This window comes from Scyliorhinus torazame, chromosome 20, assembly GCF_047496885.1.
Source record: "Scyliorhinus torazame isolate Kashiwa2021f chromosome 20, sScyTor2.1, whole genome shotgun sequence".
NCBI classification, from domain to species: Eukaryota; Metazoa; Chordata; class Chondrichthyes; order Carcharhiniformes; family Scyliorhinidae; genus Scyliorhinus; species Scyliorhinus torazame.
Genome location: NC_092726.1, coordinates 36,041,378 through 36,052,654, shown reverse-complemented (window position 1 = coordinate 36,052,654; position 11,277 = coordinate 36,041,378). Strand labels below are relative to the sequence as shown.

The window sequence follows — 11,277 nt, the reverse complement described above, 5'->3', positions numbered from 1 at the left end:
CTCCATCCCTTTCTCTCAACTCCTTCGCCTCCGTCACATTTGTTCCGATGATGCCACTTTTCAAAATGGTACTTCGAAAATGTTCCTTCTTCCTCGACCGTGATTTCCCACCTACAGTTGTGGACAGGGCCCTCAACAGTGTGCGGTCCATCTCCCGCGCCACTACCCTCGCCACCTCCACTGCATCCCAGAACAAGGCTAGAGCCCCCTCGTTCTCACATTTCATCCTACCAGCCTCCGTACGCAAAGCATAATCCTCCGCCATTCTCGCCAACTCCAGCGTGATGCCACCACCATACACATCTTCCCTTTACTCCCTCTGTCAACATTCCGCAGAGAGCGAGACAATCTAGTACACCACTTAGTTTCTTTTGAATATGTCACTGCTGATTTTCTCCCGTCCCGAGGGCGCTGCTTCCCACTGAGCACGGGCTCCACGATACACCCTGCCTCATCGCCCAAGGCGATTCCTGACTTGCGAGGCTAGGGCGTGCGCAGAAGTTACTGGACCGCGTTTTTAAGAGCGGAAACTCCCTTTAGATATTGAGTGCGGACGAGGTCAGACTGGGCTGCGATGCTGCAGGCAGTTGCATAGCTAGCCAGCACTAACTTTCCAAGAGCCGGTGCAGACTCGATGGGCCGAATGGCCTCCTTCTGCATTGTAAATTCTATGATAAAAAATCTATGATAAACTCCCCCACCATACCCAGTACCCCTCCCATCACCCATGGCACCTTCCCATGCAATCGCAGAAGGTGTAACACCTGCCTCTTTACCTCTTCCATGCTTAACACTCCAGGTCCAAAACACTCATTCCAGGTTAAGCAGCGTTTCGCTTACATCTCTTCCAACTTGGTCTATTGCATTCGCTGCTCCCAATGTGGTCTCCTCTATATCGGAGAGACCAAACGCAGACTGATCGTTTTGCTGAGCATCTTCGGTCTGTGTGCGTTCAGGACACTGAGTCGCTTGCCATTTTAACACAAGACCCTGCTCCCATGCCCACATGTCTGTTCTTGGCCTGCTGCAATGTTCCAGTGAAGCGCAATGCAAACTGGAAGAACAACATCTCATCTTCCGGTTCGGCACGCTACAGCCTTCCGGCCTGAACATCGAATTCAACAACTTCAGCTGATCAGTCCCACCTCGACCCATTTGTTTTCATTTCATTTAAACTGTCTTTTTGCCATTTTATTCTTTGTTAATATACATTTAATTCCCGCCCCCCCCCCCAATCTTACATAACTTTACTGCACCTTTATCCTCTTTGCTTCCCCCCTTCCCCTCCACCCCACGCCTGCAGTTCATCCTCTGATGTTAGTTCCCTGCTGTTTGACCTTTCACAATTTTTGTACTCTCTGGGGACTGCCATTAGCACTCTTCCTTGGTTTCTGTGGCCATTAGTACTCGGTTTTCCTGGGTTTCTGTGGCTATCACTCATCTTTCATTCTCAGTCCACAGTTTGAATATTTCCCATTTTCTCTGTCTGTTAGCTTTGACAAAGAGTCATCGACTCGAAACGTTCGCCCTTTTCTCTCCCTACAGAAAGTGCCAGACTTGCTGAGATTTTCCAGCATTTTTTCTTTCGTTTTACATTCCAGCATCCACAGTAATTTGCTTTTATCCTATGTTTTATCTTTACTGGCGGCAACAAGAATGACAATGATCTTATTGAACGATATGGGATCCTGAAGGGAGTTCAGAGTGTCATGTGAGTGTCCCTTTCGAAAAGATTTTTGTCTTATCACATGGCTTCAATGATGTCATTGTGTTGGTGGAGCTGGGCTGTGGCTCGGTGAGCTGTTTTTTCGGATTCGCTTTCACATTTTGCTGTTGAGGACTCAGACAGAGAACAGAAGTGTGCTGTCTTGTCTCTCTAGTTTCATTTTAAAGAGTTGTTCCATGAAAGAAGCCCATTGATTATCGCCACCTGATTTAGTAACTTCAAATATACAGTTTGCTTGCCGGAAGGGTATAACCTGCTGGTGAGACGATGTCAGAATCTCAGGAAAAGCCAGTCTTATTCAAGTGAGAATGCAGAGTGCTGGGCCACGCCCTTGAAAAGAGGTTTTTGGTTCACGGGATTTTGTTTTTGAATAGGAACAATTAATGGGGAATCCATTAAGGGTTATTCATCGAATACTGTCGCTGTGTGCGGTCATTTTGTTTATAAATGACAAAAGATCTTGCTGTTTGGTTTCTATAAATGTTAACTAAATTCTTAGATTAAGCTTAAGTGTCTCGGAAGACTGATGCAAGGATAATCCAGGGAACTACAGGCCGATGGGCCTTACGTCAGTGGTAGGGCAATTACTGGAGAGAATCCTTCGAGACAGAATCTACTCCCATTTGCAAGCAAGTGGATGTATTAGCGAGAGGCAGCACGGTTTTGTGAAGATGAAGTCGTGTCTCACTAATTTGATAGAGTTTTTCGAGGGGGTTCACAAAGATGATTAATGCAGGTAGGGCAACGGATGTTGTCTATATGGACTTCAGTAAGGCCTTTCACAAGGTCCCTCATGGCAGACTGGTGAAGTCACAAGGGATCGGAGGTGAGCTGGCAAGATGGATACAGAACTGACTAGGTCATAGAAGGCAGAAGGTAGCAATGGAAGGGTACTTTTCTGATTGGAGGGCTGTGACTAGTGGTGTTCCGCAAGGATCAGTGCTGGAACCCTTGCTGTTCATAGTAAATATAAATGATTTCGAGGAAAATGTAACTGGTCTGATTAGTAAGATTGCGGACGACACAAAGTTTGGTGGAATTGCAGATAGCGATGAGGACGGTCAGAGGGTACAGCAGGATTTAGATCGTTTGGAGACCTGGGCGGCAAGATGGCAGATGGAGTTTCATCCGGACAAATGTGAGGTAATGTATTTTGGAAAGTCCAATAGAGGTAGGGAATAACAGTGAATGGTAGAACCCTCAAGAGTAATGACAGTCAGAGAGAACTTGGTGTACAGGTCCACAGGTCACTGAAAGGGGCAACGCAGGTGGAGAAGGTAGTCAAGAAGGCATACGGCATGCTTGCCTTCATTGACTGGGGCATTGAGTATAAAAATTGGCAAGTCATGCTGCAGCTGTACAGAACCTTAGTTAGGCCACACTTGGAGTATAGTGTTCAATTCTGGTCGCCACACTACCAGAAGGATGTGGACGCGTCAAAGAGGGTACAGAAGAGATTTACTAGGATGTTGCATGGTATGGAAGGCATTAGCTATGCGGAGAGGTTGAGGAGGCATGTTTTGCTCTAACTGGAACGAAGGAGGTTGAGGGGCGACCTGTTAAAGGTCGACAAAACCATGAGGGGCATAGACAGAGTGGATTGTCAGAGACTTCTTCCCAGGGTATAGGGGTCAATTACTAGGGGGCATAGGTTTAAGGTGCGAGGGGCAAGGTTTAGAGGAGATGTACGAGGCAAGTTTTTTTTTACAGAGAGTAGTGGGTGGCTGGAACACGCTGCCGGAGGACGTGGTGGAAGCAGGGACGATAGTGACGTTGAAGGGTCATCTTGACAAATACATGATTGGGATTGGAAGAGAGGGATATGAACTCTGGAAGTGTAGAAGATATTAACTTAAATGGGCAACATGGTCGGAGCAGGCTCGGAAGGCCGAAGGCCCTGTTCCTGTGCTGTACTTTTCTTTGTTGTTTGTTCTTTGAATAACATCTGAAGGTTAGGCTCTTGTGCTCACCCTAGCCAATTTCAACATAAACGTTATAGGTTAGGTGAACGCCATAATACGCTTTGGAGTTTATAAACCCTGTCCCTTGACAAGAGGGTGGGCATTGAGAGCAGGAAGCTGCTTTAGCGTAAGTCTAGATCTGGAAGCCATTCGGCTGGAGTCTCCACTTGTCGATGACAAAATTGCGAAACGCGATTGGGCAGAAAATAGCTTCCAACGCGGAAATCAGCATAGCCGCTGGTTTTTCCTCAAATCGGGATGATCGGCACCCAGATAATGGCGTAAATGCGTCGCTCGCCGCACGGGGTAAATGTACAGTCGGCATATCATTTGCGGGCCTGACACCGTATGGTCCGGGAACACCGAGATTCACCGTCTCCTATCGGCTGATTTGCCGACGGCGATGCTAATTGTTGGTTTCAAAAATAAATCGTGAGCCTGGCGTCCTGGCTGCTGAGCGAGAGAGAGGACGCAGGGAATAGCGTGAAATGACTGGTCCATGGCCTGCTGTGACTGGGCCACGCTGAGTAGCGCCGCTGAAATTTCCAGCTGGCTCTGGCACATCGCTGTGCATGTGTGGGCAGCCCTGTCCTGGGACTCGGCAATTGCCTGTACAGAATGCCCCAGGCCTTGTACACACTGTCCCATAACCGACACCATTGCCCCATTGCCTCTACCGCGAATGCCACCCATGCGATATCGGCCTGGCTGGCACGCAGATGCTGGCTGCCCCCCCATCAGCCCCTCCTCTAGTCCCTGGGCCCCTGACTGCATCTCCACTGTGGGTGGGACTGGATGTTCCAGGAGCCCGGGGCACATTTGGGCGTCAGCTGTTTCCTGGGGCCGCGCAGCCCTCGGCTGCTCCTACCTCCACCTGTTGTACCGGATGTGATGTGTGATGTGCACCATATTGTGACCCAGGAGCCTCTTCACTAATGTTCCCCACTGAGGTTATAGTGTCTGAGATGGTGGAGCCTTTTGGAGATAGCAGTGTCGGACAGCCCTTGACCTCCTCCGACCCGAGTCTCGGGGTGCTCTGAGTCTCTGGCCGAGAGTTGGTTTAACGACAGTGCTCTGCAGCCTGGGGGTGCACCGGCTCTGGCACTGGCTTGGGGCTGTGCCCCGGATTAACCGACTCCATCTCCAGTAGGTCCTGTAAGACACAAGGCGACAGCCCGGCGGGGGCCGGAGGGAGGGAATGGGTGGGATGTGGCGTGTAAGGGTGAAGGGAGAGAGGGAGTTAGGTGGGTGTGGGGTGAGAGGGGTTGAGGCGTCTGTGGGATGAGTGGGGAGAGAGGTTGAGGATCGTGTACGGTCAGGCAGTGGGATGGGTGAGGCATGAGTGGGGTGATGGGGTGCCGGGGGTGAGGGAGGCGAAGAGGGTGTGGGGCGTGGGGATCCGCAATGAAGGAGGGTATCATTTCCTCACCAGCCGCCATCATCACCGCCGGCGGCCTCCCTTTCCTCCGGACTGCCGACCACGACCACTGCCCACTGGTCGGGCATGATGAGGGGCCGCAGGTCTGGTGGTCCCTCTCCGGTCTTCTCACGCTCCCGGCGGTTGTGTGAAGACTTTACCTCGTGGGGGGCACAAACAATGACACTGTTAGACAGTCCTGAGCATGTAGTCCAGTGGTTGTGTAGATGAGGGCACCCGGCCGTTGCCGTGGGCATGGGCACCAGCATCTGGGGCAGGGTGGGAGTTCAGCATTCCCCGGGCGGTGAGAGGCCGGAGTTACTGCCAGGGGCACAGCGCTGCCTACTCACCATGGCCTACTTGAGGACGTCGTGTAGTCTCTCCCAGCACTGCTGGCAAGGCCGGCAGAGGTTGCCTACGGGGTTGACCGCCTCAGCCACGCCCAGGCACAGGGAATGACGGTGCCTGCCGCCTTCCTCTCTGCCAGGGTACAGGGTCATCCGCCTCCCCTCCAAGGCATCCAGGAGGGTGTTCAGCTCAGCGTCCCTGAACCTTGGGGCTGCTCTGCTTCAGGTCATGTTGTTGACAGTGTGTGTGTGTGTGTGTGTGTGTGTGGCGGGGAGAGGGGGGGTTGTCCGCAGGGCGGGGTGGGGGTGGTGGGGTGGGGAGGATCGTTTAAGTGCGGCTGCGGATGCGGCGTGTGAGCCTCATGATGGCCAATTTCGTACTAGGCGAATCCAGCTCCATTTCGCTTGGAACCGGTTGCGTTCCACGTGGCGATGGTGCTGGCCTATTCTGAGTTGCTGAATCGGTGCAGCTGTTGCGCCGTCTTTCCTGATGTAAAACATCACAGTTTCCACGCCGGCGTCAGCACTGGAATCGGATAATCCAGCCCCCTACCTTTCAATATCACATGTCTGCTAACTCAATCTTGATTGCATTCATTGCTCAGTCTCCTGAGACGTCATGTGGACCCGACCGCAGCCAGTGCCAGGTGTCACTTGTCTGATTAATAATTTTGCAGACGACACAAAGGTTGGTGGAATTGCGGATAGCGATGAGGACTGTCAGAGGATACAGCAGGATTTAGATTGTTTGGAGACTTGGGCGGAGAGATGGCAGATGGAGTTTAATCCCGACAAATGTGAGGTAATGCATTTTGGAAGGTCTAATGCAGGTAGGGAATATACAGTGAATGGTAGAACCCTCAAGAGTATTGGAAGTCAGAGAGATCTAGGTGTACAGGTCCACAGGTCACTGAAAGAGGCAACACAGGTGGAGAAGGTAGTCAAGAAGTCATAAGCCATGCATGCCTTCATTGGCCGGGGCATTGAGTATAAGAATTGGCAAGTCATGTTGCAGCTGTATAGAACCTTAGTTAGGCCACACTTGGAGTATAATGTTCAATTCCGGTCGCCACACTACTGGAAGGATGTGGAGGCTTTAGAGCGGGTGCAGAAGAAATTTACCAAGATTCTGCCTGGTATGGAGGGCATTAGCTATGAGGAGCGGTTGAATAAGCTTAGTTTGTTCTCACTGGAACGAATGAGGTTGGGGGGCCATCTGATAGAGGTCTACAAAATCATGAGTGGCATAGACAGAGTGGAAAGTCAGAGGCTTTTTCCCAGGGTAGAGGGGTCAATTAATATGGGCATAGGTTTAAAGTGCGAGGGGCAAGGTTTAGAGGCCATGCACGAGGTAAGTTTTTTACAGAGAGGGTAGTGCGTGGCTGGAACTCGCTGCCGGAGGAGGTGGTGGAAGCAGGGATGATAGTGACGTTTAAGGGGCGTCTTGACAAATACATGAATAGGATGGGAATAGAGGGATACGGACCCAGGAATTGTGGAAGATTTTAGTTTAGACGGGCAGCCTGGTCGGAGTCGGCTTGCAGGGTGGAGGGGCCTGTTGCTGTGCTGTTCTTTTCTTTGGTCTTTGTTGTTTGTCTTGCTGAATAATTCACAGTAGAAACAAGAAGAATCCCTTCTGAACATTTGGCGACAGTTGATCCGAAAACCATGCTTCCAGTTCTAGAATCGGCCATGAGCGAAATTCACCTCTCCACAGTAGCCATATCAAACTCATCCAAAATCTATTTGATTTCAATCAGTTCCCATTTCCAGAATTTAAATTCCATTGAATTTAACGTTTTAAAGTTGGTAAAATATTTTTTAAGAGGAGTACCAATTCCCTTCAGCGATCAACCCACGGAATGTTCTGGGAGTTTGTCGGAATGCAAAAATATCACTGCAGAAATATTGGTCCGAAAACGGATCCCGCGTTCCAGATGTGGTCTCAGGAACTACCTGGGCACCTCTTGTAGCACAGAAATAATCAGAATCAACTCGGCAGGAATGGTCATCTGCAGATTTATATTTTCTGAGTGCTTCAATTACGAATAAACCCATATTCATCTGTATAGTCGAATATTCAGCTTCCATTTACTTCTACAATATTTCTACACGATGTTCTTGCATCCAAAGGCAACAATTCGACTTGTCAACTCACCTTAGCCATCTCTATCTCCTGCAGGTTCTGGGGCGCACGAAGGCACAATGGTTATCACTGCTGCCTCATGGTCTCAAGTCCGGCCTTGTCTGTGATGGTCTGGGGGGAGTTTGCACCTTCTCGCCGTGTCTGCGTGCCTATCCTCCGCATGCTCCTACAATCCAATGGTTAGGTGGATTGATCTGCTTAACTTATCCCCTCGTGTCCAAAAATATGTGCGTTGCGTGATGTTAGGGGGTAGGGAGGGTGAGTGGGCCTAGGTGGGCTGCTCTTTCAGAGGGTCGTGCAGACTCGATGGCATGAAAGCGCTGTCGGGATTCTATTGATTAACTCTTCCTTCTGGAACATTCGCTCCTGTCCCTCTATATTATGAACGGCAAAGCAAAATGCAGCAGCTTCTTTATTCATGTTAGTGATCACTATTGATCATTAAACTGAGGTTATGACTCCGCGCTGCTGTGTATGTCATTCCAGAAATTACAATACTCCATTAGATTACAGCGTATTTATCAGATATATAGGTCAACAGTGAGCTGGCCAATCGGGGTTCACGTTACCATATTAACCCTTAGGCGAATCCTTACCTTGTGTTCTGTCTTTAGTCCACACTATATTATTCCGAATTGAAAAGTGCTTCCTGTTCCCCTCTTTTTCCCTCCGTCTGTTACATTAAGAAAGAATTCGACGACATTTATCAAAAACGGTTGTCATTTCTCACACCAAATGGACCATTGTTGAGCATATTAGGATTTAATAATTATCCAGTGGTCTCAATCTAAAATGTTGTCTTCCTGCCGGTATCCAATGACATTTATTGTCCTTACCGGCCTATACTTTTCAGATCAGTCGATTTGTTCAAGAATTGTTTGGCAGCTCCGACTTTTTGCAGATCGTAGAATTTACAGAGCATAAGGAGGCCATTCGGCCTATCGGGCCTGCGCCGGCCCTTGGAAACAGCACCCCACTTTAGCTCACATCCCTACTCCTATCGCTTTAACCCCACCTAACCTTTTGCTTTTGACACGAAGGGGCAATTTATCATGGCCAATCCACCTAGCCTGCACATCTTTGGACTGTGGGAGGAAACCGGAGCACCCGGAGGAAACCCACGCAGACACGGGGAGAAAATGCAGACTCCGCACAGACAGTCACCCAGCAGGGAATCGAACCTGGGACCCTGGCGCTGTGACGCCACAGTGCAATCCACTGTGCTACCGTGTTGCCTTGATGAGGGTTTATCCATGAGCGATCCGGGCATCACGGTGGCTCAGTGGTTAGCACTGCAACCTCACGGTGCCGAGGTCCCAGGTTCGATCCCGGCTCTGGGTCACTGTCCATGTGGCGTTTGCACATTCTCCCCGTGTTTGCGTGGGTTTCGCCCCCACAACCCAAAGATGCGCAGGGTAGGTGGATTGGTCACGCTAAATGCCCCTGAATTGGAAAAAATGAATTGGGTACTCTAAATTTATTTTTAAATAATCCAGGAATGATGACGGATTTTGTAACCACACCAATACCAATGTATTGCTTATTTTAACAGTAGAGCCTCTGCTGTTTCATCTGCGCTTTAGATTTGTCACTTTTATTATTTGATTTATTATTACCACAACTGTTATTTTTGCCTTTCAATCCAGCCCGGGATCTTTTTTCTATAATTCTAGTTTATCCTAGAAATGTTCTGTTCTGTAATATAATAATCTTTATTGTCACAAGTAGGCTTACATTAACAGTGCAATGACGATATTGTAAAAACCCTGTTCTGGTGCAACTTGGCATCTCATTTAAGATGTGTCGTACTGGAGTCCGACCGAATCACATACGTGCAAGAGAGAGCAAGGCTAAATGAGTGAAAGGAGTAATGGATCACTCATCACAAAGAAAAGAACAAACTGTTAAGGAGGTTCTGTTCAGGAAGAGGCGCCCACGTGTATTAAAACTGCAGATTGTCCCAGTCTGCACTCAGAACGCTTCACTGTCGCGGTCGGAACGAGTGAAATTCAGTGGGGGATAATGAAACTTCTGTCTTTGATCCTTGTCTGCCGGCTGCTGGCCGAGTCAAATGCTTCTCGAGGTCGATACCGTGATCGGAATACAGGTTATTTTGCGTTTTTATTTGCATCTTTCCTGTTTGCTCATTGCAGATTGAGATTGTAAATCGCAAGGAAGTTGATGTTGGGAATCACGCCCATATGTGAAGCTTCTGATTGGTCAGTGACCTCCTGAGAAATAAGATAATTGTCCAGTAGTAAGACATGATAAAAACTGAACAACCCATGAGTCCAAAACACTTCGATGTTCATGGTCTTGATTACTGGTGCCAGATATCCAAGATGTGTTGCGTTCAGTGTTGGCGTCTATACCCCGGGACAGAATCCCATGACTGAAGTCCCGCTTTATCTCCAAAGAACGTTTTCCTAGTGAAAATGCACGTCGATAAACGGCCTGTAAATCTGTGCAGATCTTTCACAAATATCATCGAAACTAAAACAAACCTCTCCGGTTTCTTTCCTGATCAAATAAGTAACAGTTATGAATCGGAGCCGGGGATGGCCTTTGTAATCCCATTGCCATTGTCGGAGTTCAGAAATCTTTCGCTGCCCAGAGTCATTCCCCATAACGTTGTAAATGTGTTTATTTGTTTTCTGTTTATTCGCTGCCCCTCTGTGCACAGTGTTATCAATAATTTTCTTCTCCATTCCTGATTTCAGAAATGCGTTCCATATGGTGTGTCCTCCCAAACACCAAATGTCGCTTTCAGAACTGTGAACCAAACGAAGTTATTTTTGATGCACTTTGTATTCGTGACTTATTCTGTTGCAGACTGGTGGAGGAGAAGGTCCTCTAGTTTCGCACTCCAACCAACACAAGCCTCAAACAGCAGTCGGAAACCTATGGTGCCTCCAAAGCATCTGCATTTGATTGTTCAGGTGTCCTACTCTGAGCCTTTCTGATCCAATGTCAACAATGGTCTGTCGTCACAATTAAACAAGACAACACCATTTCAGTGTCTTCTTTCAGTTCGGGCACCAACTGTTAGGCAGTGAATCGGGCAGGGAAATTAAGGAATTCTGACAAAGATTCTACTTCAGCAAGTCTTCCAAAGCCCCGAATATTTGTTTAAGGACATTAAAAATGCGCATGTCCTAGATTGTCGACAATCTGATGGCTCTTAGCTCATGCCGCGGTGACCAGGTCTCTGGCACTAAGTCTGTCCCCGTGGCTCAGAAGGGGAGGGGGAGAGCAGGAGAGCATTAGTTATTGGAGACTCTATACTAGAGGTACAGAGAGGCGGTTCTGTGGCAACGATAGAGGTTCACGGTTGGTGTGTTGCCTCCCGGCTGCCAAGGTCCGTGACGTCTCTGATCGTGTTTTCAGGATCCTTGAGGGGGAGCAGCCACAAGTCGTGGTACACATCGGTACCAACGACATAGGTAGGAAAAGGGACGGGGATGTAAAACGGGAATTCAGGGAGCTAGGGTGGAAGCTGGGAGCCTGGACAGACCGTGTTGTCATCTCTGGTTTGCAGCCAGAATTCTAGCGAAGTGAGGAACAGGGAGAGAGTGCAGATAAACACGTGGCTACACGGATGGTGTAGGAGGGAGGGTTTCAGTTACTTGGATAATTGGAGCACATTCTGGGGAAGGTGGGATCTGTACAAACAGAACGGG

General features: G+C 48.9%; 1 long non-coding RNA gene across 1 annotated transcript; it reads left to right on the top strand.

The window, feature by feature from the left end:
* Nucleotides 1-9,519: 9,519 nt before the first annotated feature.
* LOC140396755 (uncharacterized) lies at nucleotides 9,520-10,608 on the top strand. The gene is made up of 2 exons (XR_011936623.1): nucleotides 9,520-9,704; nucleotides 10,318-10,608. It is a non-coding gene; the product is annotated as an uncharacterized lncRNA (long non-coding RNA).
* Nucleotides 10,609-11,277: the final 669 nt, after the last annotated feature.